Genomic DNA, 23,293 nt, shown 5'->3' on the forward strand with positions numbered 1-23,293 from the left:
TTCCCACACGACGAAACACGCGTCGGCTGGTTGTGGACCGATTAAGGCCGGTTGTGGACCCATTAAACAACCCACCTTAAGAAATATACCCAAGAACTTCACTCCTGAGGCGGAAAGCCGGGAATTAGCACTCGTTTTTAGCTCTGTATAACTTGTTTTTACCTGCTAATTGCCTGATTGTATTCGAGCAAGCAGCAGACCGCCCAGTCGATTTAGGGCTGACGCGGCACACTGCTGACAGGGCAACGCCGCCTTCCTCAACCTGCGGACACGCCCACACGCGCTGACCACGCCCCCTCTCACTATTTGAGCGCGCGCTGACCAAGAGCGAGCGTTCACAGAACTTCACTCCTGAGGCGGAAAGCCGGGAGTTAGCACTCGTTTTTAACTCTGTATAACTTGTTTTTACCTGCTAATTCCCTGATTGTATTCGAGCAAGCAGCAGACCGCCCAGCCGATTTAGGGCTGACGCGGCACACTGCTACCAGGGCAACGCCGCCTTCCTCAACCTGCGGACACGCCCACACGCGCTGACCACGCCCCCTCTCACTATTTGAGCGCGCGCTGACCAAGAGCGAGCGTTCACAGAACTTCACTCCTGAGGCGGAAAGCCGGGAGTTAGCACTCGTTTTTAACTCTGTATAACTTGTTTTTACCTGCTAATTCCCTGATTGTATTCGAGCAAGCAGCAGACAGCCCAGCCGATTTAGGGCTGGCGCGGCACACTGCTGCCAGGGCAACGCCGCCTTCCTCAACCTGCGGACACGCCCACACGCGCTGACCACGCCCCCTCTCACTATTTGAGCGCGCGCTGACCAAGAGCGAGCGTTCACAGAACTTCACTCCTGAGGCGGAAAGCCGGGAGTTAGCATTCGTTTTTAACTCTGTATAACTTGTTTTTACCTGCTAATTCCCTGATTGTATTCGAGCAAGCAGCAGACCGCCCAGCCGATTTAGGTCTGACGCGGCACACTGCTGCCAGGGCAACGCCACCTTCCTCAACCTGCGGACACGCCCACACGCGCTGACCACACCCCCTCCCCATGACACTCTCGGCTCAATAAATCATGTGCTGCAATCGGAAGCGCAGCGGACTAGCGCAGCGGGCGCGACGAATGCGCGCCGAAGGCGCGCATAAGGCAAGCTCGTCAGCGCTCGTCCGCGCCGAGGACGGGCCAAGGGCCACCCCCCCTGCTGCTCCAGCACCACGACCACTTACTAATACGGTGAGACTGAAATATTCCACTGCCGAATTACTAGAACTCAGGCATAAAACAGCTCTACCTCATGTTCCACCACATCTAGGGTATTCCAACCCTATCCTAGGCCCAGTCCTATGTCCTACTTGCATAAAAACTACCGCAAAACCCTCTATAGCTGACTCTCTATTAGTCCAAGCAGCGCTAATAAATGTCAGATCCCTCCCCAAACACAAATTAGAAATCGCCGATTTGATTGACGCGCACAAACTGGATCTCTTGTTCATCACAGAGACTTGGGGTGACGAAGCCTCTGGACCTGATTTTAGAGCAGCCACCCCCACTAACTACAATGTATGCAGATTAGACAGGCCAAAAAAAAAAGGTGGTGGCATTGCCATAATCTACAAAGACCACTTTAAACTCACGGCGAAACAATTTATGTGCCCAGAATACGAGTCTCTCATTTTTTCACTAGGCCTCTCGACAAAATCATCCTTCAAGGGCATGCTAATTTATCGCCCTCTGGGGTCAAGAGCCAAGTTTCTAGCCAATATAGGCAATCTCATTGAAGCAGCTGCAGACTCCCCTCACTTTACTTTACTAGGTGACTTTAATTTTCACCTAGAAGCCCTTAACAACCACGATACTATGCAGCTACTCACAGACCTAGCAGCTGCTGGCCTGATGCAATTGATAACTTCTCCCACGCATCAGGCAGGCCACACATTAGATGGTATATTCACCAACAGTCCTCTTGTAACTGTTACCCAAATCATCCCCCTCATCTGGGCAGACCATGCAGCGATTTGTTTCACTGTTGAAACAAACCCTACCAAACCTACTCTCACTGCCCCCTCTCAATCCTCCTATAGAGATTGGAAACACATCAACTTAGCTCAACTAGCAGATATGATGCAGGAAAATCATATTCCCTTTGAGCAAGACCCCACTATAGCGTCTACCAACTATTTGACGAACTTAGACATGGCCTGTAACAAGCTAGCCCCATTCAAAATCTCCCATCGGAACAGGAAAATACCTTCAGCCCCATGGTTCACTGAAGCCCTTCGTACTCAAAAACAATACTGCAGGAACCTTGAAAGGCAGTGGCATCGCAACTACAGCCCTGCAGACAAAACGACCTATAAAAATGCCCTTTCCATCTATAAAAGACTGATAGTTGCTGAAAAAAGTCTCTACTATACTTCCCAAATCGATCAGGCAAAAAACTCGGCAGGAGAACTATTTCGGGTGGTCACTACTCTGTCCAACCCCCCTGCCCCGCGCCTAGAAGGTTCTCAGTCCTTAGCAGATGCCCTGGCCAGTTTCTTTGAGGAAAAAGTTAGCTCCATTTTTCTTACCTTCTCACACTCCGCCCCCTCACCCTCTACTAAGGCACTTCTCACTAATACCTCGCCCATCCTATCATCCTTTGACACCATTGATCAGGATCAAATTCAACGCCTGGTAACCAGCATTAAATCCAGATCCCCCCTTGACCCATGTCCCCCTGCTATCCTGAACCTCATCCCAGAAGCAATTTCTCCCGCGTTGTCTACCATCTGCAACGCCATGTTCTCAACAGGCATAAACCCCTCAGTCTGGAAGGAGGCTATCATTAAGCCACTTCTAAAAAAGCCAACTTTGGACCCTCTTCTTCCCGCAAGCTACAGACCCATCGCCTGTCTCCCTTTCCCAGCCAAGATTTTCGAGAAATCCATGAACATCCAACTTTCGAAATTCATCAATGACAACAATCTACTTGATGACACTCAGTTTGGCTTCAGACAGGGGCATGGGACGGAGACAGCACTGCTAAAAGCCGCAGATGAAATTAGAGCAACAATGGACATGGGAGGAGCGGCCGTCCTAATACTCCTGGACCTGTCCGCTGCATTCGACACGGTCGATCATGTCACTCTGATCGACCGGGTCTCAGCTCTAGGAATAAGAGGCAAAGCCAAAGATCTGATTGCCTCATTCCTAGCCAATCGCCCTCAGAACATCAAGATGGGCAATTTCACCTCCCAGACCTTCTCCCTCCCATGCGGTGTTCCACAGGGCTCCTTGCTAAGTCCGACGCTTTTTAATATCTACGTATCGGACTTAGCGAGGGTGATAAAATCTTATGGAATTGCCCTTACCACGTACGCCGATGATACCCAACTAGTATTATCGGTGCACAACAACGGAGCATCCGTCGCAGCCAACTTTCAGGAGGGAATGAAGGCGATAAGCTCCTGGATGTCATCAAACTGCCTCAAACTTAACTCCGATAAAACGGAGGTGATGACGTTCGGGAGCTTGCAGCCAGCATGGTCCCCTCAGTGGTGGCCACCTCAGTTGGGCCCCCCCCCGGATCCGGTGGTAAAGGTCCGCAATCTGGGAGTCACTTTTGACAATAAGTTGACTTTCCTCCATCACGCCAACGCCGTTGTATCATCTGCCTTCTATACCCTCAAAAAAATAAAAAAACTTCTTCCTTACTTACCACAGTCAGCGGGCAAAACACTCATCAGCACCTTAGTGTTTTCAAAAACTGACTATTGCAATTCACTTCTCCTGAATGCTCAGGAGGGGGTTCTCAATAAACTCCAGACAGTGCAAAACGCTGCGGCCAGAACCCTACTATCCATCCCTAAATTTAGATCTACCTCCCCGTACATTAAAAAACTTCACTGGCTCCCTATCAGGAGCAGAATCAAATTTAAGGCTCTGTGCACAGCCTACAAAACCTTGAACAACGCAGGACCACAGTTTCTAAAAGAAGCTCTCCGCCCAGTTGAACAACGCAGGACTCTTCGATCTTCCTCGCCCTTCTTGCTGAACGTCCCTCGGACAAGAAAGGCCAGCTGGGCAGATAGATGCTTCACTACTGCCACGGCTAAACTGTGGAACACTCTACCACTCCACATCAAAACCGCCCCCACGCTTCTCAAGTTCCGAAAAAGCCTCAAAACATGGCTGTTCTCCTCCTCCTAACTCCCCCGTCATACATAAGTGAGTTCTGTAAACACCAGCGCCGAGACACCCGTATGGGTATTTGCGCGCTTTAAAAATTGCAAAAATAAAATAAAATAATAAATAAATAAAGAGTCTGCATTTGTCTACTTTTGTGCTACATATGCTTTATGTTGATTATTACTTGACCACCAGTATTATACCTTGTGTTTGTGTGCGAGAGCATCGCTGTTTCTATGTACTGTGAAAGTCTTTCATGATTTTCGAATTGAACGGTTAAGGGCTTTTCCGTTCGCTCTGAACGCACCATACTTTCACTTAACAATTGAGAACTTCCTGACGTATACACCAGGCAGAGCACCCTGCATATCTGAGTTTTCCGTAAAAAACCCTTGCAGCTGCATGTCTTAATGACACCGCTGGAGTAATGGTAGTTCCAGCAGACTTGCAGATGGAACATCCATTGCAGAGAAGCAAAAATAGAGCCACAATTCTGTAAATAAGAAACAACAGCAACAGGAACCTTCCGAACACCCTGGAAAAGATAAAACGAATAAAGGCCGGTTTGCTCCAAAAATAGTTTGTAATGAACTAACTTGGCCGGTGTAGGAAAGTAGGATCTGCTTTTATGGTTACTCCCACTTTTTGCTTGATGTAATGCTGTTTCTGACTAGTCTGACTGGAATTCTGCTAATCAGGACCCCAGTCTCTGTGCTTTCTCCCCTAAATTGGTGTGGTAAGTACTTGGGTACATCCCAGATTGTACACTGGTGTAACCTTATCAGTCCCTAGTATACGGTACTAAGGTACCCAGGGCATAGGCACACCAAGGGTTCCCCATGGGCAGAAGCATTTATTATGCTACCCATGGGAGACCACCCAAACTGTAACTACAGGGTGCTAATTGCAGCCTGTGTAAGCTGGTGCTAGCACCATTTACGAAAGATATGGGTTTATCTATATCTAAGGTCACTGCACTTAAAACCGATACATCACCCCTAAGGCAGGCCTTACAATGCTGAAAGCAGGGTACTCAGATCTAAGTGTGAGGGTGCCCTTGCATGAGCAGGACACCCTTACAGGCTATGGAGTCCATTCTCCCAGGTTGTAAGTGAGACAGCCATATAACATATAGAGGGGCACAGGTCATTACGCGATGACCATCTCGAAACTGGCTGTAACGAATCAAATCATATTTGGTATGAAACATGTTGGAATCAAACCCCTACACCATAAATGGGGCGGGAGATATAATTCCATGCACCGTAATGCTTTTTTGTGAGGCCCTCGGTGCTCCCGATACCTGTCTTCCAGACCCGGACAGCAAGCTAGAGCTGCTACTGGCCAGAGACACTATTCTGCCCTCCTGCTGCTGAGACAAGCTTGAGCAGGAGAAGGCAAAACAATTGGTATCCTGTCACAGGGAGGTTTGACCACCTCCCATACAGGGTTTACTGTATTGGGGCAGGGTGAAGGCACTTGCCAGCACCACATAGCCTGCGTGCAGGGCACACTTGGTGCCCTCCATGCATCGTCCAGTTCAAACTAGTTTAGGGAGCCATTGGCTCCTGCTCTGGCACAAATCTGGACAGAGGACAGGGGTGTATCTTCCTCCTTGTCCAGCTCCTCCTTAGGGAGGGACCCCTGAATCGTCTGAACCCTTTCCTTAGGGTATTTAAGGGCTTACCTGTGGGTGGGTCCCTAGATTTGTCATAGGACATGATTCATTTCTGACACTACTTCTTTTTCAACCATCTGGGCACTCTGGACTTCGGTGGACTTCGCTCTGGCATCAAGGCTGCAACCGAGAAGACACCTGCTGCTCCTGATCTTGTTGCCCTGATAGTCCGCCGCATCTTCTGTGCCTGTGCATCATAAAGAAACATTCCATGGCCTAGTGGGCATGCAAGACACCTGAAGGAACCTCCCTTGAAGTGAAGGAGTCACATCTCTGCATCTGCAGGCACCACAACTAAGCTGACTGGTCCGCTGATCTTGGGCTCCCACAGACTCCGGAAGGCTCAGCAACACAGGTAGTGGTTCTTCACATCCCTCGAGGCCTGCCCTGTCCTCTCACCAAGTTTAAGGCCAGTATCCATCGTCGGTGTCGCAGGAACCGAACCCCTGTGCCTGTGGTTCCCAATCTGTGCGCCCCGGCAACCCTGTGAGCCATAAAATCTATTCAGGGGCGCCGTGCAACAAGCACAGTTTCAAAATAACACTTTTCTGGTCCGCTAAATACCTCTTTATTTATTGCATTTCCAGTCGAGAGTTTACACGTTGTTTGTCATTAAATTCTTGACTTGTGCTGCTAACTAGTGTCTACTTTTCACATAGCAGTCTGGCAGAGAATCGTCCATAAACGTGGCAGAAGGCAAGAAACAAGCCCCAAGTTTTGACTTCTGAAGGAGAGAAATCAGAAATAAACCGAGCTGCAGGTACATTTTCTAGTTCAGAAGGGCTTCCAGCCCTCCTTTCCAAGGCGCACTTACTCATGAGCGAATCTCCAACTGCTAATTAGGCCAAGGGAGCTACGGGTCAAAAAAGTTTGGGATCCACTGCCCTAAGCAACGAATTGACTTGCAGTTGCAAAGGCTTGTTGGCTTCCTTCCACCAAGATCTTCAGTCCCTGAGTAGCCCAAACTTCAAGCATCTCCAGTGACCAAGATCTTTGTCCTCACTACATAACTTTTACTGTGGGCCTGAATCTTTGGTGAGCTGCTCGAGATCCTCTCTTGAAGTAGAGGTTGTTGTTCTCTAGTCGGATTCTTTTCCAAGAACAAACAAGCCCCCCCCCCCCCCCCCTCCCACCGCACACACAACAATCGAACTAATACTGAAAACAGAAATCTTTCCTTTGCGATTTCAACATGGCCTCAAGTCAATGCGAGCTCTTCCAAAAATGTTACTGATTTCCATCATCAGTGCCACGCGCAGTGCAACTGACTACGGAAATCAGACATCAACATGTGAATAGGAGAGAGTAAATGCAATGTCTTGCCACATCGTATTTAATGAAGCCAAATAGAAAGACAGTATTTATAGATCTTGAACGTTAGAAAAAAACGCGAACACATTAATTACAAGACACATTCTAACTCTGGAAGATACGTTTGTTCCTACTATAGTGCACTCTGACGTTACACATTGTTGATACTCAGTTGGAACGTATGTAACGTTATCTGAAGAATAATTAATCATTGCGTTAATTTTCTAATTTGAACTATTAATAGATCTCATCGTGTGAGATCTTCCAAATATTACAATGACTTTCCTTATTCAAAGCCACACAAGATGAGATCTTCCAAATATTACAATGACTTTCCTTATTCAAAGCCACACAAAGTTCAACTGAGTTAGGAACGCCGATTTTAAAGTCGTTATCGTAAGATTGCAATCCATTAACCTATATAAATTGTTACTTAAGACAAATAGAGCGACATTTTGTAATGATCTAGAGCTTGATAAAGAAATGCTACCACATTTGATAAAAAAAATACAAAATGTGTGTTCAATTCTTCCAGACAGTTATCATCGGCTGTGGCGGCTGTTGGTCTTGCACACAGGGCATTATGGGTAGGCTTTATTTACCATATCTTCTTTTCCATGGCCTCTATTCGAGATTTCCTTCAGACGAAAGACTGCCGTTCTACTGACCGCCGACAGAGGCGCCCTCGGCATTACCTCGTCAACCCTGCTCCAGGGATGGCTTCGAACTGCAGACAGCTTGTGACATCACGTCTCCTCTTTGTATTTTATTTATATTGCCACAGTGGGTGAATGCATTTCGTGAAAAGCCATCTGGAGTAGGGATGCACCTTTCTTAGAGAAAAATCCCAGCCATTTGTTTAAGGAGTCTGCAAAGCCCCTCCCCCACACTAAATATGGCTTTATATATTTGTAACATGACTTTTCTGTCTTTGTTTTCTTTAACTGTATTAATGCAGCCCTAAAACACATTTACAATTACTATTTATATGTGCTGTTTGAATTATGCACAAATATGTGCTTAAAGTACCTGCACTTTTGCTTACTTTTGAACTGGCTAGGACATCAAAATAGCGATTCGATAAATAGCGATTCGATAAATAGCGATTCGATAAGCTGGCAACCCTAATCAGGAGATTGAAAGTGTGTTGCAGAATCCGCACATTCTTTATTTCCTCCACCCTCCATCCCAGATCGATACCATAATAGCAATAGTTTAACTTATATCTGAAACTGTATGCCAGCTGTCAATACTATGATGAGTTACTCCATGGGGCATATGTATAATTTATTTTATTTAGAAAGTTTTGTTTAGGGCGAACATGACCCTTGAAGGTATCAGAGCGCTTTACAGAGGGATGCGACACAAATGAGAGGGGGCAATCGTGGCAGAATCATAGCAATAGACAAAAATAGCAATAGATACATGACGACATGATAGACAAAAATAGCAATAGTTACATAACGACGTAATAGTGGGCAAAATAATGAGTCAGTAGGATAAGGCAGGAAAAACATTAGCATGATAGTATATGAGGTGACTTAGGACCCCTACTGGACTTTAGGACAGGCAAGTATTCATCAGTAGCGCTTTCATTTCCTTTTTGAAGGACACTGTCGATGGAATCAATCTCATGTCCGTAGGAAGGGCATTCCAGATTCTTGGGGCGATTCCTCAGAACGAAGGAACGGTTCTATGTTTTTTTGTGTTAATTTCCTTGGTTTAAGTAGAAGAGTGCTAGAGCTCCTGGAGGTACGTTCACCACCCGACAGCTCAGGTTTTTTTGCGAGATAAAGAGGTGTGTTGAAGTGAAGGGCTTTGTGGGTCATGCAGACAAGTTAAAGGTTTATCCTTGCTTTGAAAGGTAGCCAGTTGAGTGCTTTCAGGTCCGGGGAGATGTGATTGTACTTCTTGGAGCCTGTTACTAGCCTGGCGGCCGCATGCAATGACCCTCCGAGGGGGGCCAGTCTATACTTAGGCAGACAGCAGAGTGTTGCACTGCCATGAACAACCGTGAGATGACTAATGCTTATACTGCGGACTTGAAGTCATCGGGGGAAGGAAAGGTTTTAGTTTCCTCAGGGTGCTCAGCTTGAAGTTCGCTCCTTTGGTAGAAGCACTAATGTGGTCCTGCATGCTCAAGTTCCTTTCCAACACTATATCCAAGGATTTTGTAGAGTCTATCATATGTGGTGTGCAGTTTAGAGCAGACAGATTTTTCATGTATTCCTCAATGATGGGTCTTTGCTTGGGCAGGTATATAAGGAGGTATTCTGTTTTGAGGGTGTTTAGTTTGAGATGGTTGAAGGTAAGCCACTTGAGGGTTTTGTGTAAGGTTCCATTGAGTGACTTGATGTTGTCAGGCGAGGAGATTTTCATGTACAGCTGGGTGTCTTCTGCATACATGTGGTATTGGATGTCAGATGCTTTCAGGATTTCAGTGAGGGTTCAATGAATAGGTTAATAAGAGTGGGTGAAAGCGGGGAGCCTTGGGTGACAGGACTGGGATGGGAGAGGGATTGGTTGGATTTAATTCTCTGTGTTCTATTATGGAGAAAGGATGCAAACCATTTTAGTACTGCGCCGGACCGCCCCAACGTATGTTCCAGAAGGCTCAGGTGGTTGTCATGTTTGACCGTATCAAAGGCTGTTGAAAGGTCGAGTAGGATTAACAGGCAGGATTTGTTCCGGTCAAATAGGGTAAGCACATCTTCAACTATGTAAGTGATGGCTGTTTCGGTGCTGTGGCCTTGACGAAGTCCGATTCAAATTGATCTAGTAGCTGAAATTCCTCAATGTGGTTACATAGTTGTACCTGTACACATTTCTCAATGAGCTTTGCTAGAGTAGGGGTGTAAGTGATTGGTCGGCAGTCATTCAGCTCCTCGAGGTTTCTTTAGGATGGGGAAAACTAGCCCAGACTTTAGGCAGTCAGGGATCTCACTTGGAAGTATACTATAGAATCTAGTAACTTGAAATAACTATAAGAAAGTGGTGGAGCACTGGGCTACGCCAAATCTGGTAAGGCCACTTTCTGACAGTTTCAAAATGCAGGGATGCGCTGTGTTTACAAGAATGCAGCACACTCCTGCATTACCCCTAGCACTGGTGCTAAAAATGCTCCCTAGTGGCAGCGCAGGCTCTCTAGCACCATTTTCCTAGAGTGCCTGAGCTGTAGGGGTGATTGTTTATGTGCAGGAAGGGACAGTTTTCTGCACATAAACTATCTTAAGAGGCAATTTGCTCTGTGTGTTCCATTTTGCAGCACACTTAGAAAGAGCAATATACGAGGAGAAATAACATATTTCTCCTTGTATCGCCTGTTTGAAACCACGTGTTCCCTGGCAGTATTTTTGGCACAGCCCACTCCTTGTAAATATAGGGCAGAATCAAAAACCACTGGGTGTTGCAGCGTAACGCCCACTGAAACACTCATTGCACACCTCTTTCACGCTGAGTGCTGCCTTAATAGCGGCATTATTTTCAAGGTGGCGCTAAGCCACAAAAAGTGCCTTGTAAATATGCCATAGTAGTTAGCGCCACAGTAGCGATGTAAAAAGTGATGCTCTGTTGGCGTTAGGGGCTTGTACATATGCCCCCAGGTGACTGGGAATACATCCTGCATTCAGACAACACCCTCCTCATTCTCACTGCTCAGCCTTCACTTTCATGTTCACCCTGCACTCAAAGCAATCATATTGCACTCACACTGCTCACCCTCCTCCTACCCTGCACTCACACGAGCACATCACTCACTCTGCAACCACATAACCCTCCACTCACTTGTCACTTTCACCGCTAATGCTACATTCACACCTATCACACTGCACTCACGCTGTTACCCTGCACTCACACAGTTCATCCTTCCCTTACCCTGTGCTCACACAAGCACACCTCTCACCCTGCACTCACAGTGACCTCACTCCACATATGCCCCTTTCCATGTACTCATGCTGTTCTCCCTCAAATTACCCTGCGGTCACATGAGCATACCTCTCACCCTGTACCCACAGTGATCACACTGCACTCACACCACTCACCATGCACTCACGCTTTTCACCATGCACTTACATAAGCACACTACTCACCCTGCACTCATATGATACTTAACTCACCTGTCACTCTCACTGCTCAGTCTGCAATCTCACTCAAACATGCACATCGCTCACCATGCATTAATTCCTCCCACTCTGCACCTTCACCCATACCCAAACTCATGTCACATCACTCACACGGCAGTGACTCCCTCTCACCCTATTCTCACCCTGTCTCAATGCTCACTTTGCACTCACATAGGCTCACACTTCACTCACATTTGCACAGTACTCACACCACGCAAACAAGCACATCCCTCAGCCAGGAGTCACACACTCACTCTGAACTTCGACCTCTCACCCTTCACTCATACAGACAAACCGCTCAGCCTGCATTCATTCAGGCACTCTGTTCATCCAGCCTGCACACAAGGACAATAGGCTGCAGTAACTGATAGGGACACACCACACACTCTGTACTAACTCCCCTTACCATGCACTCACCAGTCATTCTCACAGATCTCCCTTCACTCTCGCCACTCACCCTGCACTGCGCACAGGCACACCACTCACCCTGCATTGACAGTGCTAACAACAGCCTATACTCACTCCTCCCACTCTGTACACACTCCTCTCACCCGACACTCAAATGGGCTCTCCTCACACATTGCATTCATGCAGCTCACCCGACCCTCACATTGCACATTTTTCACTCTACACTTGCACCACTCATGCTACACTCACTCACACTATTCACCATCACCCAGCACTTTCATGAGCACACCTCTTACTCTGCACTCATAAAAATGACACACCTCTCATGAATATGCACATATTTCTACAAAGGCACCCACATAATTCCTGCTCTTTGGGTAGTTCTAGATGCCTACTTAATTCCATCAGCAACGAGGCTGGTGCAAGAGGGGAGAGTGGACAGAGAATACGGGATGGAGCAAGGAGAGAGCCTAGGCAGAGGCTTTGGGGTGTGGCGATGGATTGAGGATTGTATGAGACCTTCAGCCATTCCTGGCTTTCCATTCATCACAATGCTTCATTCTGGGACTTGTTGTTTTTAAGTAGGTTCTCAAAAACCCCAAATTGCAAAGTGTAACTGGATAAATCTATGGTTGCCAAAGAAGTCAATCATTTCATGAGATCAGTGGGATGCTGTGATATTGCCTGGTAGAATGTGGATTCGATCATTTCCAATACTGTAACTGCTTGGTCCACACGTGAAACCGAATATAAGCCCTGTACAGAAACTTTAAGGAAGTAAACCTTTAATTCACATAATACTTGTAACAAACATTGATAAGGCAACATATTATTTTTGAATAGAGAATATATTTTTATTAAGCTTCACTAAGAGGTAAGGTAGGTATAGCAGAAGCAGCAGGGCAAGCTTTTCTAATACAATAAAAGCAGATTGACTAATGGGAGTGTGAGCGGTGGGTGTCTGTGTGTGATTGTGACAGAGTACAAATGTACGAAAGAGTGCCAGTGATTTAGTGAGAATGTGTCCGAGAGAGAATGTGTGTTTGAGTGTTTGTGTTTTATGTTTGCAAGTGTGCTGTTGGTCTGGCATATTGGAGGTCATTCTTGCCTTTTGGACAAGGACACTAATAGAATATGGAAGGGAGGTGCTACCTATGGAAAACTGCATGTCCTGACATGCTTCTATTAAGACCCCTTCATTGGCCATGGGGACTCGAACTGTCTTACCGAGAAAGCCGCTAGCCAGTCATACCCAAGACAGAAACACAGAACACGGACCTCTACACCTGGCCGAACATAATGTACCTAATTCTTAGCATATTGGGTGGATCTATAGCAAAATGTTGGAAGTGAACTTGAGGTAACACTTGTTAGATTTCCTGTACTCCTTTATAGGGGTTGTGTATGGCAAAATGTGTCCACTTGCTGGTTCAGCCTGACTGGCTTCCTTCCTAGCCAGAGCCTCCAACCTCTTTTTACAGAGACCGACCGCCATTGAAACGCATTGGGCACCTGACGCTGTACCCAGCTGCCCTCATGGAACTGGTGGTGAACCGTTGGTGCTATATTGGACCTTGCCTACCAGTCACCTTAACATTGCGGAGCTCAGAAATTGCACAATGTCCAATTTTTAAATTGAAAATAATCCATAGTTAAAAAACGTACTTACCTGAACGATTTTTCTCTGATGCATAAACATATATAAAGATACTGGCTATATTTATGAATTTGTGTGGCTCTCCTTCTTGAGTCATGTTGTCAAGTTTCAAGTTTATTTTATTATGATAAGGAACTCTTTATGAGGTCCACATAAAAACAAAATATACATACAAAACAAGAGATACATAAGATATTATTCCACCACAATAAGAAGAAACATCCTAGTAAAGGTCCAAAAAGCATTTAAAAAAGTTGTACAGTTTAAAAGCGAACATTTCATTAGGAGGGTTAATCAAGGCCGCCTTAAATGAAAAAGCAGATAAAATGTTGAGTTGTAAGCAAATTGGTCTTAACCATCTACGCCTGTAAGGCATCAGGGCAGGACAAACAAACATGACGTGATCTAGGTCCTGATCATACAATTGACAAAGATCACAGCGTGCCGAATGGCCATACCAGCTGGCATGTAGAACTTTCAACGGAAGCAAATTTTGCCTTAATAAGTACACAAGGCGTCTAACGCCATGAGAGATGTTCCAGTACATATAAGGTTGAGCTTTCCGCAGAATACAAGACTCAATAACAGGAGTACAACCTTTTTTTGCTAGACAGAAATCTCTATCCTGACAAAACCCCAATTCCCATGAGGCTGACTTCAGAATGGTTTTTAATTGATAAGAGGATAATGAGAATAGAATCTCCTCATCCAATTTCAATTGTAACACGGCAAATCTGAAATTTTTTACAATCAAGGAGAAGTCATTGAAGGATCCTAATAATTCATTTTTTATAAGATCTCTTAAGGTGTTAGGCTCACTTTTAGATAAAGCTACTACCCAACGTATGATACTTGCCAAACCTTGAACCCAGCTACAACGTAAACCCAGTTCCTGTCTCAGGGAAGCAGTCGAATTTGCTGTACCAACAGACATTAAACTACGTAAAAATTTCCCTTCCGCTGAGTTTAAAAAACTCCACTTTTTTAGATCAATTAACTCTATTCCGTATAACAGGGAGGCAGGAAGTTTCGCTCTGAATACATCTAAAAGAATAGAAAAATGCCTTCTACCTGTGGCATTATACAGGGAAACTAGACTCTTTCCCTGTGAAATAGCCTTCCGCGAGTTATTGTCAATATGTAATTTGTCACTTAAGTTATATGTGACAATTTTACCAAGGAAGGTGTAAGATTTCACATTTTCCAATTTTTTTCCCCCCACGACCCAAGAATAGTTAAGGCATTTGGGCTTCTTTCTACCAGAGAAGCAAATCACTTTACTTTTTGCCGTATTTATCGATAGGAAATGGCTTTCAGCATATTCAGAAAGTGCATGCAACCGATTGTTCAAGCCCTTTGGGGTGAGATCCAAAATCAAGATGTCGTCTGCATACATAAGGCATGCAATTGGAGCTCCGCCCAAAGATGGGGCAATACCGGCGCAGGCAGAGAGGGTGACGGGTAAGTCAACTGTATATAGGGAAAATAGCAAGGGAGCCAGAAGGCAACCTTGCTTCAACCCATTGGAGGTAGAGATTATTTTAGATACACCACGTTCACCTCCAAGTAGAACTCTACACCAGGTGTCTGAATAGAGGGCGCGGATTAACTTAATAAGAAAGGGGGGCATACCTAAGTCAAATAACTTTCTCCACAGCAAAATTCTATCTACTTTATCAAAAGCGGTGGAGAAGTCAATAAAAGCGCCATATACCTGCCCACCACGGACTTTCACATATTTTTCTGTGATAACTTGCAATGCCGTCAAGTTATCTAGAGTTCCATGATTTTGTCTGAAACCTGTTTGTTCCTTGGGGAGGATTTTATATTCAGATACCCATTGGTTCATTAAAGTAAGAACACATTTTGCGAAAACCTTACCAATGGCATCAAGCAAAGCAATTTGACGATAATTTTGTGGTAGATCTCTTGCCCCTTGTTGGACTTGGCCCGCAGGGCAGGTTCACCCCTAGACTTTTTGCCTTATTTGTGACCCTGTGTTAGTGATTTTTGGGTCTCTGCGCACTTTCCCCTGGGTCCCAGAGTGAAAGTGCGTGCGTGTAGTATGGCTGGCCTGCCCTCCCATAGGAATGCATGGGGAATGTGTGTGTCCCTAGTAGTTCCTGATGCGTGGGGAGTGCAGGCTCGAGTTTGGTACGCCTGAACTCGTGAGAGTGAATGCTGCAAGATGGTGTCTGCGGCATGTGTGTGTCTAGTTGGGAAGTGCTACTTCTGGACATTGAGATATGTGTACAGTGAGGGTGCTGGAGCGTGATTGGCTGGAGCTGGCTGGCATGCCAGGCTCCAGGAAGTCTGGATGGGTCTGCCCGGTGGTGAGTGGGAGATTAGCATGAGTGATGTGTGGGAGGAGTGTACCTGGGCCCTGGATGGGCTGGGTTTTCCCCACACAATGTTGGCTCCGCCCCCCTGTGGTGTGTCTAATGACCCTAGCCTCCCCAGTGAAAGGAATGGGTGGTTGGGCTATCAAGAGTGCTCCAGAACCAGCTGCGACTGGTTTTCCCCCCACCCTGCACATTGTAACAAAGGAATTTACAGTATAAGAAGGGGCTGTGTCCCCACTGAACATGTTCTTCTTTTGGAATCCTGCCAGAGGGGGCTTGTGCCGCTGCTGGGGCCAGAAGGACCGCCACTTGGGGAGTCTCCCTGCCTGGAGACCCAGTGTGCTGGCTCTGGCCCAGCCTTGCCCCCCTGCCTGCCTCCAGCCCTGCTGGAGCTCTGCCCTGTCCTCCAGTGCTGGGGAGCACTGAGGACTTCTTGCCTAGCGCTTGAGAGCGCTTTATTTCACTTATTGCGCTTGTGAGCGCTGTAATTACAGAGGCCGGTGCCCACCCGGCACTGTCCGCCCCGAGCGAGTGCACACCTCGCTGACTGTGAATTGCTGCTGGGACCGGGCGCTGTTCCTTGCCAAGGATCGAGTGCCCACCTCGAGTAAGTTCTGTGCCGAGATCGTCCTGAAGTTGCGAGTGCCACCTCTCTTCTTAATTTAATTGGAGCCGGTGCCCACCCGGCATTGCCCCGTGTCGTCCTCGCAGAGGAGAAGCCGAGAAGGAGAAACCACCCGCGTCATCGCCCTGCCGCGCTGGGATTGGCCCAGCCGGCCGAGCCTCCGGCCGCGTCATCGGGAAGACCGGAGAAGCAGGAAGCAGCCTGCCGCGTCTTGCCTGGAGCTCCCGAGTGGAGAGGAGCCCCGCCCGCGGCCCAGCTGAGCAGCCGAGGCAGCCGGTGAGTGCGGGGGCGGGTTCTTTTGTTGTGCTGCGGGCGGCCCCATTGAGAGAGGGTCGCTCCGACAAGAGGGGCCAGTTCTTTGTTCGCGCCTGTGATTGAGAGCCTGCGAGGCTCTAGGCGGCCAGTATTTCCCGAGTCCCCCGAGAGCGACTCCAACGATTGTGGCAATCAGTGTGCTTAAAGCGGCCCCGGTTGGCAGCGGGCCGCTCCCACGATCTTGGGGGCATTTTCCCTTGCATCCCGAGTCCAGGAGGGACTCCAACCCGAGCCTAAGAGAGGCTCCGACGAGAGGAAGCATCTCCGCATTTGTGGAGCCACGAGGTGCCCCGGGGGCACCAGTAGCGTTAGAGCCCAGCGAGGCTCTTAGCCAGCATTCCTGCTTTGGGTCCCCAGAGCGAGGGACCCCCCAGCCCAGCGAGGCTGCACCTGTCCAGTGCTGGAGCCCCGAGAGGCTCAGCAGCCCCCCCTTACTGGTGAGAGAGCCTAAGAGAGGCTCACCAGTGCCACAGTGGTGGTTCTTTGAGCCCAGAGAGGCTCCAACTCTGTGCTAACTTTCCCTGCTCCAGTTGTCCAGCACTTTGTGGACAACTGCCACGTTTAGGCCCTGACATTGGGACACCGGGACAGTCACAGGTGGTGACTGGTGAGTTTGGGGACATAGTTAGTGATTTTACACCTCTGAATGTTACGGCATCATGTGTTTTGCTTACACCTCTGAATGGGTAGATTATTCATCATGTGTTCTCTTTGTCCTTTTACACCTCTGAATGTTACGACATCATGTGTGTTGCTTTTGCACCCCTACAGGTAGTGTGACGTGTAGGTGGTTGTTTTCTCCCTAGTACAGGTGGTGCTAGAGAGGTCCTGTTACCAGTGATTACTGGTTGTATGCTCTACTGTTATATTTTTGTGCCACAGTAATTATTTCTAAAAGTGCTGATACCCTTGACAGTGGTCCAGGTGGCCCTGTCCTGTACAAATATCCCTTGTAAAATTCCGCCCGTGCCTGTTGGCACCGTGTAATAAGATGTGTGTTTTATCTGATGTATATTTTTATAATACAAAGGCTATTTTTACATAACCTTGTGTGGAGTGTTTTCTTTGTGGTGGGCCTTGGGTGTTGTTGCTGGGGTGCATGCGCAAATACTTAACTTACATCGCCTCCAAGTTTAGCCTTGACTGCTCGCGCCACGTTACCTAGAGGGCGAGTGAGGGGTTAGCTTGGCGTGTAACTCCCTTGCCCTGACACTTAGAACTGGTGATCCCTGACTGACCTCGACGCGAGTCTTGGCCAGCCAGGGTCCCGGGTCTAACACCCCTTTTTTATATAAAGGAACAATGATACTTCCTTTCCAGGAAGGGGGGACTGTTCCACTTGAAAAACAAAATTTAAACACTGGAAAGAGAATTTTGCTCCAAAGTTCACTCTGGTGTTTTAACACTGAAATTGGGATTTTATCAGGACCCATCGCACCAGAGGAACGCATATTCTTAATGGCAAATTCAATTTCCTTTTCCGTTGGACAGTCAAATACACGTTAGACTTTATTAAATTCAGCGTTGTATACTTGAGAATTATTGTTACAGTACAACTTCTCGATATAATGAACCCACACCTGTTCCTCAATGGCAATGGGAGTGGGACTAGCTCTGGTACCACAACCCTTGCCAATTAAGGACCAGAATGTCTTGGCTTGGCCATTATAAGAAGCTTCCCTCAGTTGTATCCAGAGGGCATCTTCCTTGGAGCGTTTTAAACGGGCCTTAAGCCTAACTCTCCTTCTTTTTAAAATAGACAACTTAATCTTAGCTTCTTGAGTAAAGAATAAAAATTGCCCCCTTATAACCTTGTTTATTTCTATGTTTATAGCCCGTAGGGGATGAGGGACTGTGAAAGATTGTTTCACACATGGTTTCTTTTTCGCTCTAGACGTTATAGATTCTAAAAAGTTAACAAAACTCAACAGCTCTCTCCCTTCCCAGAGAGGTAAATTCTCGACAGTAGAATGCAAAAGGGGCACCACACTTTCAAAGGAACAAGAATTCCAAAAACATTTCCCTGAGTTGTAAACAAAATTCACAAAATCTGTATCCAAACTCCATGAATCCACTTTCGGGAGATAAACGGAGACTGAAAGCATTAACGCATTATGGTCACTAAGGTTAGACTCACTGACTTTCATATCTTTCAGTTGAGAAAAGCAAGCATAATCTACCATAATAAAATCAATAATAGATTTTCCCTTATTTGATTTATGCGTATAAGCTGCCGGGGTATCAGACGGGAGCCTCCCATTTACTATTAAGCAGTCAACTTTATGCAGACCTTCTAAAACAAGTTTACCTCTTTTGTTAGTTTTAATTTTGGTAGGTAACTGGGCTGATGGTATATTCAAAGACTCTTCCATATGAGTATTTCTAAACAACTCCAACCCACAATTTGATATATTACAATTCAGATCCCCAAACATTAACACATGGGGAGCCGGGGAAATGTCCAACGCTTTAGTTAAAAAAGTGAACAAAGTTTTTAGACCTGCATTAAAGCTACAATTGGGGGGAATGTAAATATTTATCACAATCAACGATCTATTAGGGCAATCCTCAAATACATCTTTTAAGGTTATTGCTTGGAACAGTTTCCCAGGATCGAGATAGTGTGAATAATTCCATTGCAATCTATTTGATAGCAAGCATGCTAATCCTCCCTTTGCATGGCCTCTTCTGGAGGTGATTGAGCTATTTTCCAGAACAAAATAATCTTTTTCCAAAGCTAATCTTCCTTCCACCCATGTTTCTTGCAAACAAATTATATCTGCCTTTTGAGAATGCAAGAAGCATAATTTCTCCTTATAATCTTTAAAACCGGCAGTGTTCCATGAGATAAACTTCAGCTCTCTGTTAAAAATTAGAACGTAGTTTAGAACAGGGAGCGGATTTACTCGCTAAAACTCCAGGTAACCAACTCCATTTAGATTGATCATCCTTCACCGTCTGCTTAAGAGGAGGGTTTTTATATGAAACTTGCCTTTCATTCCTAGCCACACAAATTTTTAGGTCCTCTGATCTAAGATTAGACCAATCCGATAACTGCACACCCATATTGGAGGGAAGTGATAGTGAAGAATTGGCAAGAATACTTTGAGTGCGTTTTTCCCCAAAGTATGGCATGACATCTATCCCTCTAACTTGTAATTCCTCCGCCCACTGTAGAATGAGATTTGACACAACTTTCAAATGGAATTTCACCCTTGTAGATCTTGTAGATCTCCCTACCAAGGAGTTAAGGAGAAATACAACGTCCAAATCGGACGTTTGAATCAATTTTAAGCTTTCGATCTCTTTAAAACAGATCAGTAGGGCAGATCTATTTAAAATTAAATCTTGTTCAAATAGGGGAGAAAAATCAAGAAACAAAGTGTCTACATTTATTTTTTCTTTTGAGGGAGTAACTGCCATTGAGGAAGGAACCTGAAAGGGTCTTGCTGAAGGATTGAGAGAGATAAGGGACGGATTAACAGAAGGAGAAGTAACCTTAGAGACAACTTGGCAAGATCCTGCTATAGCATTACAGTATGAAGAAAAAGGATTAACGGAGGGCTGGGAAACCTTGGGAAGGAAAGGATTAGTGAAACTTATGGGACCTAAACCTATAGACAGTGGGTCCCCTTTAGGCGAAACAACCCTAGCTTCTACATGAGAGGTAGGAGACTGCTCCACCTGAGGAGGATCTTCTAGTATTGATTCCGCATTCTTATCAAAAAGAAGTTTTCTCTGTCTTTTTTTGGAGAATCTACGGATGGGTTTCCTCTTCTTCATTCTGATCTTTTTGTGTTTCAGGGGACTCGATTTTTCCATCAATCCATAATTTACTTTAGGAATCTCCTCTTCTTTGTTTGACGGCAAAGAAAATATAGGAAAGAGAGAGGGAGTTTCAGTTTTGTGAATGAGTGGGGATGTTGATATTACCTCTATCTTATCATTAATGGGAGCTATGCAATTAGTGCCAGCCGAAACCACTTTGGAAAGATTGGGGACAGCTGGGAGCACTACAGGATTCTGTGCTTTTTGACCTTCTGTCAAAGGAGGAGATTGAGCTGAATCCAAAACTACCGAAGCGGTAGGAGCGCTCATTTTTGGAGGCACAAACAAAGTAGCCGATGTTAGGGGGTGATCTGACACTAAATCATTTTTACTTAGCAGGAGAACTTGCAAAATTTGCGTTACAGTGTCAAAAATACACTCCGACCCTCCCACAAATTTTTCGAGTAAACTCAGAATCGAGGATAGAATAGATTCCAAAGAGGACAATGAATTAGAAATTAACCTCCCATTAATATTTGGAGAACCCTCAGCTAAATTGTTCAACACTGGACCAGAACAAGAAGTGAAATTTAATTGCGCAAGGGAAAAATCTAATTTATTAGACGGTGTGCTACTTAGAGGACCAGTACTTGAAATGGTTATTGCTTCCTCTAAATTAGGCATACCCTTAGAAATCCCCTGTAGGGATCCCACCCAAACCCTATGAGCTGTTAAATCAATGTCAGGTAATGTAAAATCATTTCCTATTACAGGAGATTTAACTGACACAGCTGACAAAAGATCAGTATTCACTAAAACTTTAGAGACTTCCATAAGAGCTGCTTGGGGGAGGTCAATTCTGTCAGATTTTAAGAGCGTACTACCCGAAGAGTCAAGGAGAGCATTCTGTTTCAAATGTAAATTGTTTGAAGACAAAGGCGAGCCCCTTAGTACTTCGGGGCTAGCCGGAATAGGCAAGGATTGACTAGCAACCAAACTCAAGCTAGAGGAAACATCAATAACCCCATTAGCAGGCACCAAACCGTTAGAACCTAGAATTTCACTCGGGGACTGCAGATCAGTTGATTTATCTTTCCCTTTGTCCCATAAATTGAAAAGCTGACATTGGCCTTTCAATTGCATGGAAGATGCAATTTTGTTCCGTAGGGGGTTAGATTTGGTTTTAGACCCAGATCTCCCTACAATCAAGCGCCCAGAGCGCAGTTTTTTAGCCGTCATGAGACAGAATTAAGGGGGAAAAATAAAATAATAACAATTATCAAATATGAATCCAAGCCCTGAGATACAATACAAGTCTATAAAGGCAATGTCACACAGATTTAATACCGGAGATCAAAGGGAGGGGGCCCAGCCCAGCCTTCTTCAGCCTCTGACGGCCTCAGACGGTCCCGCCCTTGTCCCGGGCTTCTCCCGGCGCGCTCCCGCGATGCGGTGTCACAAGGGAGATTTATAGCCGCGCTGAGGCGGGGGAGGAGCCAGCAGGGAGAGTGGGTCAGCTGCTGATGATGCCGAGGGTCAGGCGCTCCTGGGACTGGTAGTCCTCGCCTGGCCACGCTCGCAGCCCTGCACTCACCACCGCCACAGAGGCTCAGTCCGAGATGATTCCTTGCAGGCACAGCGCACTTCCAACAGCGCAGTCAGAGATAACCAGGGGCGATGCGGGACCCGCGGAGCGGGTTCCGCGAGGAGTAAAGGAGATTAAAGGAAGAGCAGCTCCAGCGTGCTCGCAGTCCAAAGCTCCCTCTTCAATCCACAAAGTCGACAGGTAAGTAAACCAACAAGGAAACTGACGCGCTGGTTTTAGCCGCGCTGAGGCGGGGTAGGAGCCAGCAGGGAGAGTGGGTCAGCTGCTGATGATGCCGAGGGTCAGGCGCTCCTGGGACTGGTAGTCCTCGCCTGGCCACGCTCGCAGCCCTGCACTCACCACCGCCACAGAGGCTCAGTCCGAGATGATTCCTTGCAGGCACAGCGCACTTCCAACAGCGCAGTCAGAGATAACCAGGGGCGATGCGGGACCCGCGGAGCGGGTTCCGCGAGGAGTAAAGGAGATTAAAGGAAGAGCAGCTCAAGCGTGCTCGCAGTCCAAAGCTCCCTCTTCAATCCACAAAGTCGACAGGTAAGTCATGTTGTCATTTATTGGCCATTGTGTGTATTTCATGAATGTCTTGCGCTCCTCTGTGTTAAGCCTAAGGCTGCTCGACCACACTACTCCCTAATAGAGCACTTTGGGATTGCATAGCAAGTCCCTGTCCACTAGTAAGGGAACCCCTGTAAACTTTACACAATATATCAGATTATTAAAGTATATCACATAAAGAGCCAGGTTCCTACATTTTCTCATCCGTGTCAATAGAGCTAATATGTGGCGATCTGTTTGCCATTGCACACCTCTCCTCAAGAAGGAGCGGCTCATACTATGCATTGTGCAGAAGATGTAAACCCAAAGAACAGTCCTGATAATGGGTCACTAAGGGACTCATCAGCAGTCCAATGTTTGAAGTTGTGGGCATCTGCTGTGCCAGGCAAATATCTAGTGCCCGTTTGAAGGGGCACCAGATGCAGTGGAACAAGGGTTGCCGGCACAGGTAAAACCAGGCAGGCCGGAATGTTAGCCACCAATCAAGGTCCAGTTCTCGAAACAATGACATACCGTAAATTTAAAGCATGTGTTCATGACACCGCTGGAGTGATGGTAGTTCCAGCAGACCTGCAGATGGAACATCCATTGCAGAGAAGCAAAAATAGAGCCACAATGCCGTAAATGAGAAACAACAGCAACAGGAACCTTCCAAACACCTTTGAAAAGATAGAACGAATAAAGGCCGGATTACTCCAAAAATAGTTTTTAATGAACTAACTAGGGCGGTGTAGGAAAGTAGGATCT

The sequence above is a fragment of the Lissotriton vulgaris genome, chromosome 8 (assembly GCF_964263255.1).
Source record: "Lissotriton vulgaris chromosome 8, aLisVul1.2, whole genome shotgun sequence".
Taxonomy (NCBI): Eukaryota; Metazoa; Chordata; class Amphibia; order Caudata; family Salamandridae; genus Lissotriton; species Lissotriton vulgaris.